Source organism: Papilio machaon, chromosome 27, assembly GCF_912999745.1.
Source record: "Papilio machaon chromosome 27, ilPapMach1.1, whole genome shotgun sequence".
In the NCBI taxonomy this organism is placed as follows: Eukaryota; Metazoa; Arthropoda; class Insecta; order Lepidoptera; family Papilionidae; genus Papilio; species Papilio machaon.
Window position 1 is genome coordinate 1,983,557 of NC_060012.1, and position 24,537 is coordinate 2,008,093.

Genomic DNA, 24,537 nt, shown 5'->3' on the forward strand with positions numbered 1-24,537 from the left:
AGCTGAGAAGAAACGTTATAAGTTTTGAAATGCGCAAAACTCCTTTCATTTCAACCTTTGTTCGGTATTCGTTAAAGATATTGAAGATTTTGTCGCGATGGAGCTATGAATGCATAATATATTTTATCTGTTATGTACTATATTTTGTAATATTTGAATGGCTAATATCATTAGTGCAGTGACTCCTAAAGTGGTTCAGGTTGACCCCAGGGAGACTACGAAATTCCCGGCGTCGGTTATGACGGGAAGAAATGAAAAGGTGCACAAGTTTTCTGTAATGTAGCGAGCAGGGAGTTCGAATATTGAGAAACTAGAAATATTGTAATACCTTTATTTAGTTAAAATGTGTATGTAAATATTTTTAAATTATTTTAAAAATAGATAATAATATTTTATAAGAAAATAATGATGGAACGTTTTTTTACGACTCTGATAAAAGGTGTCTGTCTACCTTAGTTAAGATTAATAGCTCGAGTTTAAATACAATTCCGAGAAAAACATTTAAATTCACAAACAGTGATTGATGCGATATTTTAACGTGTTACAAACAAATTAAAACAGAACACGGCAAGCTTGATATATGCTTTCCACCCACTGAACATTTTGATATAATCTAAACACATTTGCAAAATGTTTTACTACTCTGAATATTGTTGAACAGCGGTAGAGTCTGATGAATCTTTCACTCGCCCGTTGCAATACCACGATTACAGATGAGGCACGCCTCAAGTGCGAAGAAATTCCGCGTTCTTTTTTTTTTTTTTTTTTTTTTTTTTTGTGACTGAGTCGTCACTGTTTGCCTTGAAGAGGCATTTACAGCTTCACCGGGCTTGAGGTGGCCGGGCGCAGATGGCGCTTAGCCTAAACCTCGTTTATGAGTAACTGGGCTCGAGGGCTCCCTCAGGAGCCTCGGCTCGGGCTGTTACTTCGTTATTATTACCGGATTGGGAGGTCACCGAGCTCTTAGGTCGCTTCGGTGGACGCTCCATGGAGTGACTGGACGCAAGGGCCCCCGAGAGGGGACCTCGGCTTGGGCTGTCACTCATTACGCGTTTAGCATTCCGATTCAAGGGTGCCCGAGAGGGCCGAACCTCGGCTTGATCGGTTGCTATTATCTGATTGCTATTATTAATACAGCTAACATTACTACCACTTCGGAAAGCGTTAGCGCTGGGAGAAGAAGTGGCGGAAGAAACTCCAGCAACGCTTCTACTATTAATAGGTGAAAACCTGCCTGCTATGAGGCCGTATCGCGAGAATGATTGTCGCAGCCGACAGCGACTGCGGCGTGTGATCTGTTTGTGATGTTTGAGCTTAGCCTGGGCGATAGTAATTGCATCGTCTTGAAAGTCAAGAACGTGCCTAGGTCTGCGATAATCCCGACGAAACTTACCGAGCGCGATTGGATTGTAGGTGGCGGCACCTACAACTAGCGGATTTGGATGACCGACGGCAGAGTCAAAATAACGACGCGACGCCAACTTCAGGTGTTGGGCAATGGTGGGCAAGTCCAAGTCTATATGAAGATTGCTGTTGCGCATGTACCACGGGGCTCCCGTGGCTCTGCGCAAGAATCTATTCTGAATCACCTGAAGTCGATGTATTTGTTTCGGGGCGATGTGCGCGAATACCGGACTAGCATACGTCATGACGGGACGAACTACTGATTTATAAAGTGTCACCTTGTTCCGAAGGGACATTTTACTCGTTCTATTAATTAACGCGGAAAGACGACCTAGGATGAAAGCCGCGCGGTTCCTGACCCGGGTCACGTGAGCGGAGAAGTTAAGTTTAGTGTCAAGTGTGACACCTAAGTATTTAACTTGGTCTTCCCAAGGTATTGGGCTGTCCATGAGTTTAATGGACGGAAGAGCAGCACCTTTCTGGCGTGAAAAGTATAGTGCCGCGCTTTTGCTAGGATTAATTTCGATCCTCCATTTCCGAAACCAAGCACCTAACGTGTTGGCAGCGGTTTGGAGACGTCGACATATAGCATCGGGGGAACGACCAGATGTGTATACGCAGGTGTCATCGGCGAATAGAGCTAGCTCTACACCGTGTACGCGGGGAATGTCATTGGTGTATAGGGTAAAGAGAACTGGCCCTAACACCGAACCTTGGGGCACCCCGGCTCGAACGGGGTGCAATTGTGAGCACACTCCCTCGACGCGGTAGCGAAACGTGCGATTACTTAGGAAGTCTCGTATTATGCATACGAGACGGTCGGGTACTCCGTACTCATATAGCTTGTATATAAGCCCGTTGTGCCATACTTTATCGAACGCTTTCGCTACGTCGAGGAAGATAGCTCCGGTGCTAAGGCCACGTTGGCGTTTGACAAGTATGTGCTCCGTGATGCGGTGCACTTGATTGGTGCATGAATGTTTGGCGCGAAAGCCAAACTGTTCTGCAATAGGCATGCCTTTTGTGTCCATAAAGGTGCGAAGGCGTGCTAATATTAATCGTTCATAAATCTTCCCAAAGGTTTTGAGAAGGCTTATGGGGCGATAAGACGTGGGATTGGAAGGCGGCTTTGAGGGTTTGAGGAACCCTATGACTTCAGCGTCCTTCCACTCGCTGGGAAAGACGCCTTTGGTCATTGCCGCATTATAAATGGCTACGAGAAGTTGTATAATGGCAATTGGAAATAGTTTCGCCACCCTATTGGTGATGCCATCTGAGCCGGGAGCTTTACGTGGACGTAGATTTTTAATTATTTTCTCGACTTCGTCGCTAGTAACCGGAGGAATTGAGTCGAGAAGGGGTTCGTTTCTCCTCCGGTCGACCTCGCTGTCCACCCGCCGTAGGTGGTCAGGGTCGACCGGTAGGCTACTGGGGGAACACTGGGCCTCGAGGCTGTCTGCAAGACATTCGGCTTTCTCTTCGTCCAGCATAGCTGGTGTTGTATTTGGGCGCGACAATGGCGGCATCGTTGAGTACGTGTCGCCTTTAAGTGACTTGGGAAGCTTCCAGAATGCTAAATGTGATGGCTTTATATTTCGAAGCGTTGAATCCCATCGTTCGTTCCGGATGGCAGCTATGCGTGTTTTTACTTCACGCTGTAATTTACGTAGCTGTTTTCGGTTCGATTCAGTGGGATACAAATCGTGAGCTCGGGTAGCCGCGTTCTTGCGTCTCAACAAGTCTCTGGCATCTGGTGGTAGTGCCCAGCGTTGATTGTCTGACTCTGGCATTTGCCTTGAGCAGTCCTTGATGGCGGTTTGGATATGACTTGTTAGAGAGCCGATCGCGACGTCCATATCGTTATCAGAATTAATTATGTCGGGGATGTCGTTTAGATGTGGGGAGTTAATATCTTTGAGCCTGGCACTAAGTTTGTGCCAGTCAACGACAGTCCTCATTGGGGGGTCAGCCGGTGCAGAGGGCCCTAGCTGTAGCAAAACTGGTCGGTGATCTGAGTGAAGCTCATGTATCACCTCAATATTACGTAAGGTTAGGTTAATATTCTTGATGATTGCAATATCAAGCACATCCGGAGTGTGCCCCAGTATGTGGGGGTAGTGAGTGGGCTCTAGTGGCGCTATGATTTCAAAATCAAGTAAGTCCGACAGTGAGTCAAGCTCACGGCCGCGTTTACTGATTCTGGTAGAGTTCCATCGAATGTGTTTGCTATTGAAATCACCAGCAAGGATGGTGGCTCCTCCGATAGATAGAAGCGATTCAAAGTCGGAGCGTATGATGGTTGAGCTTGATCTACAAGGAAGGTAGACCGAAGCTATCGTAATGGGGGCATGGCCAGTCATGGCTAGCTGACAGATCGAGGCCTCTAAGTGCGTTAACGCGGGCGTGTCAATCGGTACACAATGCAGGGATTTTTTATAGTAAATGACAGTGCCACCGCCTGGGGCGCCGGTCCTATCATTTCTAACGATATTGTAATTAGAGACTTTCGGGTCCCTCATAGCCGGTTTGAGAAAGGTTTCCTGCACGAGTAACACGTCGACTTGATGATCGCGAAGGAAGTTATGAATTTCGTCGCGTTGTTTTCTAACACCGTTCGAGTTAAAAAAAGCTACGATAATTGAACGCGGTTTGACTCTGCCATTATTATGCGCGAGGGGCGGATGACTACAATTGCTTAACGCGTTTGCAGCCATCGGAAAGCCTAATTGTGTTCGAGAGCACTGACGATGTGCTTGTACTTCTTAATCAAGTACAGTCGGGTGCCTATATTTCCTGACGCCTTTTCGTATTCGTCGGCGAACGTTAAGACTTCCTCCATGTTGAGGCCTGAAAGACGATTGAGGGATTCAAACGGATTCCCTGTCGTTTTAGGTGGCGTAGGCATTGACACCGGCTTGACCGGTACCGGTTTAGCAATGGGCGCGGTAGATGTATTGTACGCGGGTGCGCTAGCGGTGGGCCTGTTACTGCCCCATGCGGGGGTGTTAGTTTTCCACGATGGTTGAAGAGGTGGAAATTCGTTGGCTGACGGTATCGGAAGCGTTAGACGTCGCGACGGTCGCTGGGGTTGCGATTGGATTCGCTTTGGTGCCTTCGGGCATCCGTGATAGTTAGCGGTATGATCACCGCGGCAAAGGACGCATGCAGGCTTCCCGAAAGCCTCTAATAATGATTTGTCTTTCGGCCTTGTACAATCCGACGTTCCATGATCGCCCAAGCACTTAACGCACCTAGGGCGGGCGAAGCAGTTGCGGGCAGAATGCCCGTACAACTGGCATTTGTGGCACTGTCCGGGTAGGCCATTCTTGCGTGGCGGTTCAACTATGAGCCCGCTAAGGCCACAGATTGACTTAACGTCAAAAATGGCCTTCCCTTCGGGCGACAGGTCTAGATGTACCTGTACCAAGTCCATAGGCGATTTTGTACGCCTATTTGTCATGCGGAAGACGCTTATTACTGGATACTTTTGATCCTTGAGGGACTGGACTATGTCTTCTACCGGGAAATTCCGCGTTCCAACTAATATTTTTTTTTATATCATAAGGTGGCAAACGAGCAAACGGCCACCTGGATTCGCCACAATAGCGAGGCGACCGTTGCCCATAGACATCCATAAATGCAGATGCGTTGCCTACCTTTAATCAACGGAGAAGGGGACGCACAGAAAGAGAATATTTCTCCTTCCTATGCGTCCCCTCTTCCTCCAAATCGACTTCCCCTTCCCATCCTTTCCTATTAAGAAAGGATGGGAAGGGAAAGAGAACTAAAATTAGGCCTCCGGTACCACACTCATCAGACGAAACGCGGAATTGCTTGCACGTCACGCCTGTCTTCTGTGTGGTCGTGGTATTGCACCGGCCGACCCGGCCAATTCGTGCACCCAACAAATATTGTTGTTGCGGGATCTACCACTGTTAAATTGTGTTAATATGTGTGCCGGATGCAGGCTGAGAAGTACAAATCCAATCCTCTCCTACTTCACAGCCTTTTCTTATGAGTAAAGGAAAGCAACTTCTCTACTACTCTTTGCGTCCCTCCTCTCTCCATTTAAGTTAAGGAATCGACAATTTGGAAATGTCTATTTGCGGTCGCTTTGCTATTTTGCGATATCATGTGACCGTTTGCTTGTTCTCCATCTGACACTATTAAAAAAAAAACTTGAGAGGTGTCAAGGGACACCCGGATGGAACGAAGTTCCTTTCAATTAATTAGTGAAGGAACCAATGTTTATTCTATGCATAAAAAACTTAAGTCTTCACAAGAAGTACATTTTATTTCTATGAATTTTCGTTATATATTGTCACGTCGTTGCCATGGTGATATAGCAAAAAGTGTCGTGACAACTTTTCGTAAGAATTTTTTCCGTCTAGCCCCCTTTCACAACGCGCGATAAGGAACTTCGTTCCAAAACCTTTGTAAAAAGGCTATGTAAGGTCTTATATTTGCAAGGTAAAATATTTTAACGCAAAACTTTAATATCATTAAGCCTCATTATTCACTGGAGGCATTAAACAAAGCTGTGTTTTATTTACGCTCCAACGAAGATCATATATTCAAGAATTACACGGGAATTAAAATAAGATTTATATACCTTTATACAAGGACTAGCATTCCGCGCGAAATTAAAAAAGAACTTAATAAGTAGCCTGTATTCTTTCAGACTATGTTCTACATCTGTGACAAATTTCATCAAGATCCGTTGAATTGTTCCGGAGATATATTCAAACATCCATCCATCTAAACATTCGTATTTATAATACTAGTAAGATATTAAAAGTGTTGTTATGAATACGTATTTAATTAAAATCTATCTATATATTCAAATTTATTTACATTTAAACCATTTCTACTCTACTCTTTTTTCTCATCTTTTAAAAAGATATTGTCAATCCTTTAATTATGTTTGAATAAAAAACATAACAATTTTAACACCAATAAAACTTGATACTTGGACAAATAATAGTTTTAAACCTGTATACTTAATTTTCATGTTCTATCTAAGTACCTAAATACTATAACAAAAATGTCGCTCGCGATTCCGTCCGCGCGGATTTACAAAAAAGAAAGAAAAACTTAAAACAGTAGTATATATGTTCTTCTAGATCTAGACTATGTTCTACATCTAATGTCAAATTTCATCGAGTTCCGTTCCGTTCTGGAGATACGTAATAACGAACACCCGTCCATCCATTCGCGCATCCATTTCAACTTTCGCATTAATAATATTACTAAGATTAGAAAGATAAATATTACGCAAGATAAAGCTTATAACAAACAAAGTCACAGACGAGCATTAGTTACATAAATCTTCAGTAAAGGAACGTCCACAAACAAAGCATTTGATTAACTTGGGATATAAATACTTTGCCTTTGATAGTTACAATGAAGACTGAGTTAAGTAAGTTGTTTTGAGATTTTGTTTTAGTTTTAATGGCTCCTTTTTTATTACATTATTTATTTTTGTGTAAGAATTAGGTCTAGACAGCATATAACTCTATTTTTGATTTCTCACACCAAAATAACCCGACCAGAAACATATAACTTCGCCATATTCCAGAAAAATATTACACTTATTTCTTTGCATACATTAAAAAATGAAGTAAAGAAGCTGATTGAAGCGCCCTTGGTCGGGTTTCTTATATTCTTGGTTAAACTTTACACTAAATTAATCTTGCTAAAGTTAGCTAGTTAAACCTAGTTTCGTAAATACGTAACTTTGGGTATTAATACAAGGAGAAATATGCCTTATGGTATTTCTTCGTTCATTTTCCAACAATCAAACTCTAATGTTGAACAATGTCTTTGAACGTAAGTAAGGAGGTCAAGTGTTACGTACTCAGCTGTTGTTTTTTTTTTTGACAACGGTTCAAAGACTTTTTCTGTTATATATTTAGCACTATATTTTTTGTTTATATCAGCTTAAATTATATAAATAAAGGCAATTGAAATTAAATAAATATCGCCCATTATGCTATTTGATTTTTACAATTACTTTTTAAGAATCATATTGTTGTAATAAAGGTATTACGACAGTCTAAACTCTACAAAGACAAGATTTATATAGGATCCATATTTGACAAGGGAACAAACGCCTGCTATTATAGCAGTATAATTTCAACGAGGTGTAATAGATAGCGTGTCATGTCGATACAATGGATCCAAAAGGAATCCCTTCACGTGGAACTAATCTAATTTGTATCATAACCAGTAGATAATGATCATTTTCTCATTGTCTTTGGTTAAACATTTTATACAATAGTACTTTCTCATTGTACCTAAAATAATTTGCAAATCTTATCAGATATTAAAGTCTTAAATTACCTGCAACTAATAACATAGTAACTTAAGCTTTATTCCAGACTGTTAATATATCTCTGTTCCAAATTTCGTTCAAGTCCATTCAATTGTTCTGAAGTTACTTGACAACAAAGGTATATCAAAACTTTCGCATTTCTTAACAGTGGTAGACGCCAGCAACAACAAAATATGTTGCACGAATGGGTCCGCTAAACCACACAGAAGCTTGAAGTGGAAGTAATTCCGCGTTTCCACTGCAGTGTGCGAACCGAAGGCCTAATTTTGGACCTGTTTTCCTTCCCACTCCCTTCGTACAAGAAAAGGACGCGAAGGGGAAGTAGATTTTGCAGAGGGCACGCATAGGTGGGAGAAATATCCTCTTTTGGAGCGTCCCCTCCTCCAACAAATAGAGGTATGCATCTGTAAATGCGCCATTTTAGAGAATTCCGGTGGCTTCTTGCTCGTTTGTTATTGCAATATTAGTAAAAATTAATTTAAAGATTGTGTGTAACGAATGCTCTCAATAAAAATATATTAAAGAGTTTCAGTTCATCGTTAGAGGCAATTTGTTCATAGTTCCATTTAATTAAAGACGCCCTGCCGTTACGCCGTATTTATGTTGTACTATTAATTTATAGGCCGCCTTGACCGTTCATATTGTATTGGCTAATGTTTTCATTTAATTCACAAACAATAGTCCAGTAATAGTTAATTTTTATGTTTAATAATTGACATTAATATTTTTTTCATTGAATAATAGCTGTCACCCGTGACTCTATTCACGCGGAATTAAAAAAATTACTGAAGATACCTTACACCAAACATCCATTCATCCAAACATCTATACATCTAAACATTCGCATTTATAATATTAATAAAACCAGTTTCTAACATTTAATTAAAAAAATTACATGCTCAGTGAGAGAAGCCGTTGAAAATAATACATAAAAAAGCTCGATTTCAAGAATATTCATACAGACTTTTCAAATAACTGGCAAATTTATTCGTCCGTCAATATTCGACAAAGGGTCTTGTGGCTTTTATCAGATGCCTACCGATAACCACTCAAGTGATCAAATATCCAGTCAATTCATAGATGAATTGATTCGAAATCGAACGTTCTAGATATCTGTAGAAACTTAGATAGAATCTACCGCAGACTTTAGCTCTTGAAATTAATTCGTTCGGTGAAAGAATTTTAATTGCATTTAGATTTTGACTTATTCTTCAAATGTTAAAGCAAAAACTAAAAGTATGTACAAAATCATCTTATAGAGATTATACCTAAGTCTTTTTTTAAATGTATTTGTGATCAGCAAAAATATTATTTATAAAGCACTCAAAATTTTAATAAAACATTCATAAGTTAAAGAACTTTGACATGAAAAGATTGACACGCGAAATGTTTGCAATAAAAAAAACTCAACATTTTGTAAGAAATCTAAATTTGAAACACCTGAATATAAACATATAATATCTATTTTTTAAAGAGATTGAAAGGTCACATTTACTGTAGAGGTTTTTCTTCATCGGTAATAGAAATAAAGAAGAACGTAAGAAACACAACATATTTATAACGTACATTTAAAAAAAATAAAGTATAAAAAATATGAAGTATAATTGTTGTTCATTCCATACTTGTATGACTATCTCTATCTATTCTTCGTCTATGTCGTATCTTTTTTCTCACTCATGTAACGAAACGTCTGGTTTTAATACATAAAAGTAAAACTTCACGTAATATTAATTTTATATTAACCAATACATATTCTAATTATTTTAAAATAATCCAAAAGTTTCACCTTTTATTAAACGAAGGTTTATATTTCCAATTAGTTTGAAGGATCTCTCACATTTTAAGGTAAATTTATAGATAAAGTTTTAAATTCAAAGTACTAGTCAATTGAGCTTAAAATTTATAGTTAATTAAATAGTTTAGTTGTTTGTAACGCTTACGTTATTATATTATCGTGTAAAATACTTAAATTAATGATTCTTCAGAAATAATCCACTTTTTCTAAACATTTTAACAATATCATACAAGTTCTACACACGAAAAAAGTGTAATGGCCGCCATATATGGACTTTAACCTTCCTCTATTCATTTAAAGGATTGAAGTGGTAATCACATCATATACCTACGCCCTAGTTCCTTAAAAGACAACCGAAAACTGTCTTCAGTAGTCACAATGGACTATAATATATTTGCCAAAATTATGATCATATTAGAGAATACGGAACATCAAGAATACAATGTAGGCAAGCAAACAATGGCAAATACAAGCCAATATAAGCCAACTCGGTATGATATATCACAATCATTTTGAGAGAACGTAAGCTAACCTATGCAAATGTCTCTATTAAGCTAAAGTATTTATGTATATGCAAATTAAATTATCCCTTTGTTTGTTTAGCATATTATTACTAGATGGTTTTATACTTTAACATTTAACATATGCTATAAACACTATAACATTGCTTTCGCTAGGTTAATGAGAGAAATCTAAAGGAAAATGTTTTTTTAATTTCATTGAACCCAATGGACTGGTGAATTTAGCCAGTTTCGAGGCCGAAACACCGGAAACGTTTACACCATTCCCGCTGTCATGCTAGGTAAGGGAGTAACTCAGAATCTTAACTCTTCGACTTAATGGGAGCCACTGAAGCTCTCGTAAACTTATTTAATGGATGATAATTATTAAAAAAATAAATAAAGTCGAATTACTATATACTATTATGATACTTCAGGGTCATTACAAATCTAATGATAAACCTCTTTTCAGAATCAATCATGCCTTTTACAAGATATCACAAAGTAACAGACCCTGTCCCTGTCAGTCGAGTAGAAATCGAGTTGATAGAAAAAAGTCCCTCGCTAAATCAAGGGCGTTTGATTATCTCCTATAAACGGATTACCCTTGAGACGGTGTCTGGATAGGGTCAAGTTAATTATAAAGATAAAATTTACGCTTCTTTTTATTGTTTATCCATTTACAATTGACGTACCCAACCTAGTAACGGCGGACATAAAATATATTTTTTTAAATCTTAGTTATGCGCAATTACAAATGTTTAAATTTCGATTACATATTTCTTATAATAAAGATCATCGAACGTCTTTACAATGTTGCGTCAACCCTTTATCTTTTTAGCCGACTTCAAAAAGAAGGAGATTATCAATTCGACAGTATTTTTTATGTGTGTTACCGCGATGCTCCGCCCCTGGTGGTCCGATTTTGGTAAAAATTATTTTAATCGAAAGGAAGTGCTTGCAGATGGGTCCCATTGTTTTGATTTTTTTTAATTAACTAGAATACTAATAGATTTTGAATTTAGCTTCAAAATGTGTTACGAAAATTAGGGACATTTTTGCTTTCAGCGCTTCTAAACACCAAGGATGTTACAAAAAATCAAACTAACGATGTTTAATAAATACCTGATTTCGATTCATGTATGTTTGAATTCAGTTTCGATTCATTCGCTCTAATTGATGTTCTTATCAGGATACATTACAATGAAGGCAAAATGTAAAATGTGGCCAACTAAAATAACTCAACAATAGGAGTTATTTATTGTCCTATTCATGTAAACTAATTGACATATTGCGTGTATTGAATTTATTTTTTTATACTATGGTCCTTATAGCTGTGCTTATTCTTGTGATTTCAGTCACCATTCTCTTCTTAAATCATGTCATATAACACACAATCCATCCATCTCTTCTTAGGCCTATCCTTTCCAAAATATACAATCAAATATGATATCGAATTTTTTAAAGACAATTTACATTTTATAATTCGACTCAATTCATTTAATTAACATTTTAACAATTATCATATTACATTGTAATTATAATTAAGCAAGTTAATTGGTCGTAAAACAAACAACAGATGTCTCTGGCATACTTCTAAGAACACCAGCCTGTTTTTATTACTGTCGTGGTGAGGTAATAATTTAATTCATTTTTATTATTTCTATATTATTTGCCGCTTTTCTCTTATCACGTGTTAATATAGATGTATGGAAGCTGAATGAAAATGTATGGATGTAAAGAAATATACTCAGAACTTGGTTTTAATCAACACTAATCTAATGGTCTAACACTAATCTATAGATCTGGCGGCCATCGATTCGTATCAAGACACTCGAACCAAATCCTAGCACAAACTTTGAGCTTTTTGAATACATCATGCAGATGTCCGCGACTACGTCAGGGCGGAATTTAAAAAAAGTAGCTAAAGTTACTCTTGCACAAATAGCCTAACTTCCAGTAAAAGTCACGTCAAAATGGATCCACCCGTTTCTAAGATTACCCGATACAAAAGCGGATTTGCGGACAGACAAGAATTAAAAAAAATCGTTATAAAAACCGAAAACACATCATGATCATGCAATGTGTTTTTTTTTCAATATCACATACAGCCTCCACATTACTTTTATCTGCTAAAAAATAAAGAAAAAAAAATGACTATTCTTTGCTTCTCTACACATTCTTAACTACCTAGATACTAATTTATGCTTTAGTATTGAAAATAAAAATTGTATTAAAGAGGTTTTACTGTGAGCTTTAAAAAGAGATGTGACGTCACATTTCACTTTTGACTTCACAAACGGGATCTCTTTGAAGTGATCAAAGGTTACATCGTATTAGTACTGCTTCACTCTATATTTAGACGATATTTAGTATACGAGTACATATGGTATAAATTAAAATGATAGGTAAATTCTTGTTTCAGTATGTGATCATTTTCGTATAATTTAATTTTTTTTAAAGTTATACTAAACCTGGCAGACATTTTTTTAAAATTTTGAAGACATTTTTAGGACATGAACTCTGTTTGTAGTCCTAGGTAAATCCTACCAAAACATCATAAAAATTGTTTCATATTTTCAAAGCATCGGCATTGTGGGAAGAGCATATTATAAATGTTCATGTTTCCATTGTCAGATTTTTGTGGAATTTGGTGAACAGTTTTTGTCCTGATGACAATGCAATTTTTTTTTATTTATTGTCAGAAAATGGCGCCTGAAATATTTGTATACAACCACCCTAACATGGGTATCAAATGAAAATATTCGAGTAATAAAACAACGTGATAAAATCTATTTCAAAACTATCACTAAAAACTTAGAAATGATTTGCTAAATGAAGGAATTGGCTGAAAAACATTTTGAAATACATAGAGGTGTCTTATAAAAAATGTTTTATAAAGTAAACTGAAAGTTTTCACTGTCACACCCTGTATAAAAATTATCGTTGTCTCACTCATTCCCTTTGAAAATGCAGAGATAAATATTTTACATCAGATCAAAGATAAAAGCTGTACTTTATAAGCTCGATAAAGCTTAAAGCTTCATAAAAGTACAACGAGTTTACGAACAAAGGAGGTTTTATTCAGATAGCTAAGATTAAACGTAATCAATGTTAGAATTTACAACAGACTGAATATAACATTACACCTGAAACTGTTATTAAAAGAACGACATTAAATTTTATAACTAAATCAACAGTAACATTTTAATTAAATCCTATTTGATGTTTTATTTGATAGACGTTAAAGTGTTTAATAGAATTATGTTTGGTGACGTGTAAAATGACTATAACTGATTAATTATTCTACTACACTTCGTTTGTGTGCAGTTTAAAGACCCCTAATACACAAGGCAACGTAAATCTTTTAAACTGTAAATTTTAGGCGCTAAGCTTATACAATATCAGAGCACGCGTCGCAAACATTTTGTTCTTCGCCAAAACTAGTAACTTTTGTCAAGATCGTTTTGGGAAAAGTTGCTGCTATTATTAAGATGGCAGAACAAATCTAAACAGTTGATCGTTACGTCTTCACTGCTAAATAGCGCGATAGAGCGCGCAACGCGATACTCGCAAGAACACAATATTAGTTTCGAGTTTTTTTTTTTATATCATAATGTGGCAATCGAGCAAACGGCCACCTGGATTCGCCACAATAGCGAGGCGACCGTTACCCATAGACATCCGCAAATGCAGATGCGTTGCCTACCTTTAATCAACGAAGAAGAGGACGCACAGAAAGAGGATATTTCTCCCACCAATGCGTCCCCTCTTCCGCCAAATCCACTTCCTTACTAGGAAAGGATAGGAAGGGAAAGAGGACTAAAATTAGGCCTCCGGTACCACACTCATCAGACGAAACGCGGAATTGCTTCCACTTCACGCCTGTATTCTGTGTGGTCGTGGTATTTCACCGGTCGACCCGGCCAATTCGTGCACCCAACAAATATTGTTGTTGCGGGATCTACCACTGTTAAACGTACGTTTCCTTGCGTTCACAGAGCCTAAAGTAATCAGTTTCGAGTTTAAATATTGAATTCCCATCGTCAAAAACATGTTGTTGATATAATTATCTAACATATATAAAAATATTGAACTATAGATATATGGGAAGAGAAGAAATTTGTTTTATATAAATAATAGAGTTACAAAATTAACTGTTCAAATATTTACTTGTAGTATATCTTTATAGCTCTGTGGAAATTTACATTCAAGGTATGAATTATAGATTGTAGTAAAGATACGAAAATACATTCGCTTTCCAGCCACTCACACTTAAATAATCAAATACTCTGCGTTTGGAAAATCATTTCGTAAACATAGATGTAGATTTTATTTATTGTTTCAAGTTGTTTATTCCTAATGTTAAGAATACAGAACGAATAACATAACCTAAACTTAATTAGGAAAAAAAACCGACTGACTGACGATCTAGTACATATTTTCCGTAAATAATGATCTAAAGTATTGGCTTCTAAAAAAACGTAAAACTTTGCTACAAAACAAATGCAACTTTAAAAAAATGAGTAAGCACATGAAATCAAGTTCGCTTTCATCCATACTAGCTATTGTCCTCGACTTTGTTCGCGTTTAATAAAATCAGGAAAACCAATATCAACCATTTTAATGAACTTTTCCGAAAAAAATCCTTCCTTAAAAGTAAGACTATTTAATAATTTAAGTAATTACTTTATTTTATCTTCAAAAAGAGTAACCTTTTCATTGTTCTCAAATTAGTAATTACATTTAAGAGCTTTATATAACATTATACAATTTTCTATTTAGCTAAGCCTCTTACTTCTACTTAAAATAAACTTACGGGTTAAGCACCAACGTATAAATCTATAAATATTTTGTATTTTGTAGTATTCCTTTAAAAACTTGTGTAAAATATTATTAGTATCTCTACAATGCAATAAATTCAGACGTATTATTAACTAGCAGTCGCCTACGACTTCGTCAGCGCAGAATTGTAAATAAGTAACCTATAAACACCCACGTGCATCAGCTACCTCCCCGTCAAAATCAGTTCAGCCGTTTCGCAGATGACCTGGAACAAACGCGGCTTTGCAAACAGTGATACAGACAGACAGTTACAGATTTTTCATTATTAGCAACGTAAACACATCATATGTAAGAAATGTGATTTTTTATATGACACACAGACACTCCTATTTTATTAATATATATCATCATCATCATCATCATCATCTGAGGCGCTACAGCCGCGGGTGGGCCTGGGCCTGGTCAAGTAAATTCCTCCACACTGGTCTACTTTGTGCTGTTTGAGTCTAGCTCTTAATGCCGATATTTTCAAGATCGCGTTCGACGTCATCTCGCCATCTCAACTTCGGCCTACCACGTGCTCTACGTCCATCCGGTTTACTCTCCATCAAGCGTTTAGGAACTCTGCAATCATCCATACGTGCGACGTGTCCCGCCCACCGTAGTCGTCCAATTTTGATATTCTTGACGATGTTTGGCTCTTTATACATTTGGTACAGTTCGTGGTTGTATCGTATCCGCCATTGATTATCGATGAAAACAGCAACATAAATGCGACGCAGTATTTTTCGCTCAAACACTAGTAAGCGCTCCTCATTAATATTATATATATGGATGTGGTTAATTTAAAGGATATCATAAGCCATTTGTACAATTACATGTATATATTTAATACTTTAAACATGAATGGATGGGTTACCACCGGTAGGGGTAGGCCTAGGAAGAGTTTGATGGATTGCGTGAAATGTGACATGATCAAGAAAGGAATAACGAGATGATGGAATGGATGGATGGATGAGATGATGGAAAATAGATCGAACTGGATGACGATGGTGCGCCGACCCTAAACGAGTGGGATGAGGTAGGGAGATGATGATGTCATTGATACAGAGACAATCAGGTTATATTTTGATCATTTCTACATTTTAAATAAATAAATCTTTGTGCATAAATTTAGTTGAATTAATGTTTACCTAATTAATATGAGGATCCATCCTAAACAAACTTTAAGCCACCTCTGAATAAATTATATATTTTGATATTATATTGGACTAGCTGTCGCCCGCGACTCCGTCCGCGCGGAATTAAAAGACTAAACAAGTAGCCTATATGTTCTTAAAGACTACGTTCTACATCTGTGCAAAATTTCATCAAGATCCGTTGAGCCGTTCCTGAGATAGCTTCAAACAAATATCCATCCATCCATCCATCTAAACATTCGCATCTATATATATAAAAGAAAGTCGTCTTAGTTACACTATTTATAACTCAAGAACGGCTGAATCGATTTGGCTGAAAATTGGTGGGCAGGTAGCTTAGAACTAGGAAAAGGACATAGGATAATTTTTACCCCGTTTTCTATTTTTTATTCCACGCGGACGGAGTCGCGGGTAAAAGCTAGTTTATAATATTAGTAAGAAGTAAGATAGTAAGATAGAATTTATAATATACTACACGTCAAGAACTTTTTCAAGAAACTGCTTAAGAGAAGTACCCATTCACTATCTGTGTTACCCTTAATCTACAGATGTCAGCTAAGTTTAAAAAAAAACTTTAAAAAAACTTTATTTGTTATCATAAAACATTTTTAATTAATTACTCTGGCATAAGTACTTATATTATTTTAATCCATTGATATTTTAACATTTTATATTCGGTTCTTTACTTACGTAACTTTAGCGAAGTATAGAGCGAGCAATAATCCACAGGAACGTAATGCGCCATTAGCACAAAACAAACAACCTTCGCAGCTAACAATGGACAACTATGGATACCTATATACAATGGATATCTCTAACATAGAATAATAAGACCGCGTTTATATAGTTTTGCAGAATAGTAATTACAGTTGGAATTATAGTTTCTATTGTATATTTTTTCCCGACTGACAGAATTATTTTTCGACATAAATAAGTAAGTTGATATTTATTTTTAGCAATGTTTATAACATTAAAATTCGTCTTCATATAATATACTAGCTTTTGCCCGCGACTCCGTCCGCGCGGAATAAAAAATAGAAAACGGGGTAAAAATTATCCTATGTCCGTTTCCTGGTTCTAAGCTAGCTGCCCACCAATTTTCAGTCAAATCGAATCAGCCGTTCTTGAGTTATAAATAGTGTAACTAACACGAATTTCTTTTATGTATATAGAAGATATACATATGTATATATATTTTATTTGTGGCCATTATAAGGGGGGGGGACGCAGCGTGGGCAGGCCTCCCGCAAGATGGACCGATGAGATCATCGGTCCATCTTGCGATCTGGTCAAGGTTGCGAGAGTATCCTGGATGCGGGTTGCACAGGACCGATCATCGTGGCGATCTTTGGGGGAGGCCTATGCCCAGCAGTGGGCGTAACGAGGCTGAATGGATATATATTTATTAAAACTACACAACACTGGTCCTTTGTTATAAAAGCTTACCATGTGCTGTCGGCCACACACGTAACTCTAGTCGATTAGCGTTTGATGGGTACCACTCATTTTTAAGTTTAGAAAAAAAACTATGATTTATATTTAACGGTTAGACAACAAGGATGCTGCAAGAGCAATAACAGCAGGTGCGACAATAAAAAAAAAAACATTAAAATTAGTCTGTAGTAATTTGACACTATTTGAAATAGCCTACCCTAGCCTATTAAAACTTGACACAATCACAATTTAACAAGGATAACGGGGTTTAAGACCTCAATTAAACCAAACTGATTACACTCAAATATTTCAAGTAGCCCTTCTGGACCCTTCATTTGTCTTAAATGCGGGTAAAATGGTTTAAAACAAGAGACTACCATAATACCTTAAGGCTAAAATACACGGACTACTTCAAACAGTCGGAATCGATACTTTCAAGAGGTCAGCGTACAGCTGGAATTTTTAGCTGTAATTTGGGGTCCGTGTACTGCGGTCGTCAATTAATGACCAATGCAAACTAATTCGAGGTATCGACTGCCTGAAGTTATCCGTGTACATCTCTTTAATACAAAAAATATTGTGGCTAACAAATGTTTGTAACTACAAAAAATCTATGTTAAAAGCCATTAGTGAAGTGACTAGTTACAGTTAGGAGATTAACTATGGATTTCTGAGACGAAAATCCTCGTTTAAAACATATCGTTATCTCTGTTTCGTCAAAAATAATGACAGCGATGACAATATGTATTACATAGAGACTAGCTGTCGCCCGCGACTCCGTCCGCGCGCAGTTAAAAAATGGGGGGGGGTTATGAAAAATAGATGTTGGCCGATTCACAGACCTACTGAATATGCTCACAAAATTTCATGAGAATCGGTCAAGCCGTTTCGGAGGAGTACGGTGACGAAAACTGTGACACGAGAATTTTATATATTAGGTTTTGGTCCCAGAAACCGACGGCAAATAACACTAATCAACCAATAATATTTATTATGCGTTCCAAAATAGATGTACAGAAATGGATACAATAATGATAAATGCATTTGGCAGCCGTGTCTGTTGAATATATCGATTAAACCAATAGACGTAATAAGGTGGGGCGATGTGTTTGAACGAACGAAGTATTTGATTGCTTTATACTGACTTTATGTGACTGGTAATACAACCGGACCTAATAATCGATACGAAGATTGTTTTACTATGTGTATGGGAGCTAGTAATAATACATTAATCTTACTAATGTGTAGATGGATGGATGTTTGAAGGTAGAGGTTCTCCAGAACGGCTCAATGAATTTAGATGAAATTTGGCATAGAAGTAGAGCATAGTCTGGAAGAACAAGTAGACTACTTTTTAAGTTTTGGAACGAAGTTCCTTATCGCGCGTTGTGAAAGGGGTATAGACGGAAAAAATTCTTACGAAAAGTTGTCACGACACTTTTTGCTGTCTGTCTCTCTCTCACTTATAGAACACGACACTCTGTCTGTCTCTCTCTCTCTCTTATAGAAAGCAAGCCAGATATTTTCATTTCTATTTCGCATTGAACAATGTGGTGTCGCGACTTAAAAAAAAAATTATTACGATTCCTTCACTAATTAATCGAAAGGACACCTCTCAAGTTTTTTTTTTTATTTCGCACGGACGGAGTCTCGGGCGATAGCTAGTCATGCTATAAACTAGAAATTAGGTTTTGTAATTGCTAATAAGATAGATCGGGTAACTAATGTTAAAAAAAGTTCTGAAATAAACCACGAATGAATACACATTATAGGACAGTATAGAGTTCTCTTCGCTCCTGATAAAAAAATGTACCTACGAAGTAGCTATTTTAATTAAGCTCAGCTATAAACAGATTATTCCTGAGGCAAAGTCGCCGAGAATTGATCAAAGGCTATTACGCGAAGGATAATTTTATTTGAGGAATAATTAACTAGATCAAGCGAAGCGAAACTAGTTGTGAGCGAGATTGACTACGACTAAGTTCATTTATTATTTAAGATTGATATACTATGATTATGTTGGTAACAATCCTACCAATATAATAAATGCGAATGTTAAATAGATGTTTAGTAGAAGGTATCTGCTCAGAGGCTCAACGCATTTCGATGTAATTTGGCATAGATGTAGAACATAGTCTGGAAGAACACATAGACAACTTATTAAGTTTTGGAACGAAGTTCCTTATCGCGCGTTGTGAAAGGGGGCTAGACGGTAAAAATTCTTACGAAAAGTTGTCACGACACTTTTTACTATAGTAAGTATGTTAACAACGAATGAGCGCTACTTCACCATGGCAACGACGTGACAATATATAACGAAAATTCATAGAAATAAAATGTACTTCTTGTGAAGACTTAAGTTTTTTATTCATAGAATAAACATTGGTTCCTTCACTAATCAATTGAAAGGAACTTCGTTCCATCCGGGTGTCCCTTGACACCTCTCAAGTTTTTTTAATTCCTCACGGACAGCTAGTGGAATAAATATAACTTCTTTCTCATATTACAAATGCAAAACTTTGGATGTATGGATGTAAAGATTTTATTGCCACGTAACACCAGAACTGGAATAACGTAGAGGATACCTACTAAGTCGATCTTTTTTAATCTAAGTAGAGAAAAAGCCGCGGGCGACAGTTAGTATTTTGTAATGAGAATTAAACAGTTTAATTGGAATCCGCCATTTTGTCGCGGCGGCCATCTTAGATTTACAATGACATCGGATGTATTTAATTATGTTGTGAAATAATACCGTTTTAATACTTACATGAAAGTTTAGAAACATTTTTCCTTCAGAACAGAATTAGTCGGAGAAAATTTAGAATTATCTCCAAATGGAATAAATTTGTAAGTAGATAATCATTAGTTTTTCTTGTTTTACTGAAACAAATTAAACTTTGTACTTACAAATTTTATAACAAGGGTTTCGTTTACTCTATCGAGATTTGGTAATTAGTATTTCAATTTCGTTATATTATTCTTATTAAAAGTTTTGAATATAGGAATACTTTAAAGACTTTTTATAAAATAAGTATAATTTACTTTATTTAAATTACAATGTGCTTTGACTAGTTTTAGCCCGTGACTTCGTCCGCGTCCGCAAATTACAAAGACAGTCTTATTGCTCTTTTTGTTCCCAGTAAAATACCTACATTAAATCTGTGTCAAATTTCAGCCAGAATTATGTAATGTAGCCTTTTTGAATATAGTTGCTAACAAACATCCATCCGTACATCTATCCATACATCCATCTAAACTTTCACATTTATAAAATTAAACAAATTAGTAAAAATTTGATATTACATATGTAGATAAGAAGCAGCATACAATATTGTATTGCAACGAAACATGTCTATTTTTTTAAAAGAATGAGAAGGGCAGCAAAATGTTTTTGAAAACGTTTCGGGGGTGAAAACCCTCAACAATAAGGTTTAATAATTCCAACTGAAACATTGTAACTTATTCAATAAAACTTAAGTACAGTAACTTTCACAAGTTATAGCAAATTAAAGCGTTTGATTCACTTAAAATGGGACTTTCGAATGTGTTTTCAAATAACTTAGATTTAAGTTATGTTAATCTTTTTTATTTTTAGATCAGTATTTAAAATCTTTTATAGAAGCAACTAAAAGTGAAACTTATTCACTAATAATATAAATGCAAAAGTTTTATTGTAACTCGAAAACAAGTGAACAGAGATGGCTTAGAGCGGGATAGTGGCTACATAGTTTTTAGGTATTTACGCGGACGAAATCGCAATTAGAAAAGACATTAGAAATTATATTTAGTTACCTGGTTGAAGTCAGGGCGGGTTGCTAGTTGTGAATTACATATAGCTATAGAAACTGTCCTATTAATCTTAGTGTACCTCTCCTGTCCTACTAGGTTGGCCGAGCTTGCCCACAGATATATGTCATGTATAAGCTTTAATTGTTTGTTGTAATGTAAGCAATAAAGTGTTATTAAATCTTACTTCTTACTGAAATTATAAATGCGAATGTTTGGATGGATGGATGTTTGTTAGAGGTATCTCCAGAACGGATCTCAATGTTTGACATAGATGTAGATCATAGTCTGGAACAATATATAGGCTATTATGTTTTTTCCGCGCGGACGGAGTCGCGGTCAACAGCTAGTAAATAAATAATTAGAACCACTGCAATGATATTAATAATCCCTTTCAATTTCTTTGATAAATCAGAGATAAAAATGCGTATTTATACAAGTGTGACCGCAGTCGAATTCTACGTCATGTGTGGATTTTCGGGTAAATTGAATGGCGGAAAACGGATGCCTATAGGAACCGGAGATGGAAGCTTTCCCGTCGTGTAATGAGCCCTTTGGTTAATCCATTGTCTTGTAGATAAAAAATAAGGCATTATCTTAAATGAATGTTTAATACAATGTTTCCAGTTGGTTTCCACTCACGAAATACCTGCACAAAAACTCTATTATCCCTGACTTAAAAAAAAAAATTTAATGTGTGTTACGAAAAAGAAATTCTAATTGGTCCAATTGATTCTATGGACCCAAACGGTCCAATGGTAAAAATACACCAATAGGCCTAATGGGAACCTCTTCTTTAATACATAAATATTGACCTAAATTCTACAAAGAGTAGCCGGCTTGTATTTTGCATTTCGAGGTTTTACCCTCCGATTTAGTGCTGCTAATTAAGGATGCTAATTACGGCCCTGGTAAAAGAGATAAGCGAGCAGGTGAAGAGACTTGATGGGGTCTTATTACAGAAAATGCTTTTAGCTTTGTTTTTTAAATATAAAGGATTAACCCATTTTTTTATTAACGATATTGTAGGTACTTAAAAGGCGAGGAGTCAGAGTAAATACCACTGATCGATTTTGTATCTTGTTAATTTATTATCCCACTGGTAGTCGGTTTCTGAGGTCAAAATCCATGTGTAAATCATACCGTCATTCTGCTCATTATCTTTGACAAAACAAAGATAGCAATATGTTTTATGACCTCAGAAAAAAAAGATGAATGTTGTAGCGATAACATATAGAGAGTCACAGTCACAGTCATTTCTATAATTTTTTAACTCTCGGTGACAAATTGTGGACAATCTATAATAGAATTCAATCGAAGTAAGAATTTATAACAATTCTATGTAAACAAATTCACCTTTATAAGGCTGTAATCGCAAACTTATTAAAGACATGTTTCATATCATAAAAATCATTGAAATTATACAAAATAAATCCATAGACAATAAATAACAATGTCAGCCAGTGACATATGTATATATAATTTTTAATTTCCATCGAATACAACTACCCACTTATATTTTGTATTTTTTATAACATAGGCTGTATTTAATATTTCTATACAATGTTTAAAAAATAATTGTCCACTTGTACGAAGCCGGGATTAGCATTTAGTAAAATCAAACTTACACAATTATGTATTGTCAGGTATAAAATGACATGAAAATAATACAGTACAGTTTTCTTTTTTTTATACTATACAAATAATTGACCTATGCTGAAAGTCATAAAAACCTTTCACCTCGTTTCTTAAAAAAAAAAACTTCCACGCTAAATGTGCCACAGAGTTTCATCCGTCAGTCAGATACGGGCGTCCAACGGGATTGGTTGTGTTTCGTTTAATACGTTCCATCCTACGTAGTGCTTTTACATTAGTGTTTTATGTCGCTGTTTTATTATTCTTCTTAAAACTATAAAATTATTCAATGCTTCGCCATTTTTTTTAATCAAAACTGTTTTTTTTATTAAAAAAACTGACTATTTCCGTGTTAATAGTTTTTTGTGAAAGTGTATAAAGATTTTTTAATTGCTTAAATGCCGTAGCAGAAATAAGGTAACTGTTTTTTTCTATGTTTGATATAAAATGGAAAGTGAAAATATCATTCTTCTCTCATGCGGTTAAGATAAATACAAGGAAAAACCCAATATGATTTTATAATTCGACAGATTAAAAATGAGAAAAAGCTTTTTAATTAGAGTATAATGGAAAATCTAGCTTACAGAATTTCATACAATATTATCTGTACTAACTACTAATCATTGTTGAAAATTCATTTCAACAGACAAATGATAGATTCAAACCCACGGCCACATGTTTTAGTTAATATTTATTTTAACTTTATTATTTTATTCTATATTTACCGCTGCCTAAAAACTTTTTGAACATTCGATAGTTAATTCTTTTGATACTTAATTTTAACCACACTGGCTCTGGCAGTATTAATGTCTTTGCATTAATCTCTGATCACACAAAAACAGCGATCTGTGTACAAGTGAGTGGCCGATTTTGCGATAGTTTCACATACAATAGAGCTAGGGTTGCCAGGTTGCCAAACCTTCTAGCCGGACAGCCCAGCCAGTTTGGCCGGACATTTGGCTAGAAAGGTCGGACACCCTATATTATTTAGGATTTTGTCTCAGTATTAATAGGTACACTCTCGTTTTGGATATGTAAAAAGCCTAACAAAAGCCGGAAAACCGTTTATTTTGGCCGGACACGCAATCTAAAAGCCTACCTATGTCCAGCTTTATCCGGACGCCTGGCAACGCTAAATAGGGCTGACACATTTACGAGTATTGTGTGGTTAAATAACGTTAATCAGAAATTAATATTTTTGACAGTATTTTTATCTAGGCTAGTAAATTATCTATCTAAATAAATAGAAGTCATAACAATATAAATGTCTAACAGTTGCAAGGGACTTTGTCCGCGCGCAATTAAAAAATCTAGTAATAAATATAGACTTTGGTCACCCGAGGATAGTGTCGACAACAATGCAAGAATTTTTCAAATCGTTTCAGTAGTTTCGGAGCCTATTCAATGCTATCAAGCAAACAAACAAACAAATCTTTCCTCTTAAGTATAGATACACAACATATGTTTTAATTCTGGAAGACTTAATTATGAATTTAAAAAGATAAAAAAAAGAAATAAAAGGTGTGAGTTTCCATAAACATCTTATACTTAGTAACAGAAAGGACATTCGTATAATGTGTAAAATGTATTTAATTTCAATGAGTAGACATGACATCGTTGCTTTAAGAGCCATTGCGTTTTAAAAAATGTAAAAAGGGTGAAATT

General features: G+C 36.1%; 1 protein-coding gene across 3 annotated transcripts in view; it reads left to right on the top strand.

Annotated features, from left to right (window-relative positions):
- Positions 1 to 24,537, top strand: part of LOC106718356 (sex peptide receptor) — a 77,705-nt gene that overhangs the window by 10,227 nt on the left and 42,941 nt on the right. For 2 of the 3 annotated variants that reach the window (XM_045684739.1, XM_045684738.1), the window contains exon 1: positions 23,218 to 23,289. The exons of the other annotated variant lie outside the window; for it this stretch is intronic. The gene's annotated coding sequence lies outside the window, so the exon portion shown is untranslated. Of the gene's footprint in view, positions 1 to 23,217; positions 23,290 to 24,537 lie in introns of those variants that run through there. 3 annotated transcript variants of the gene reach the window in all.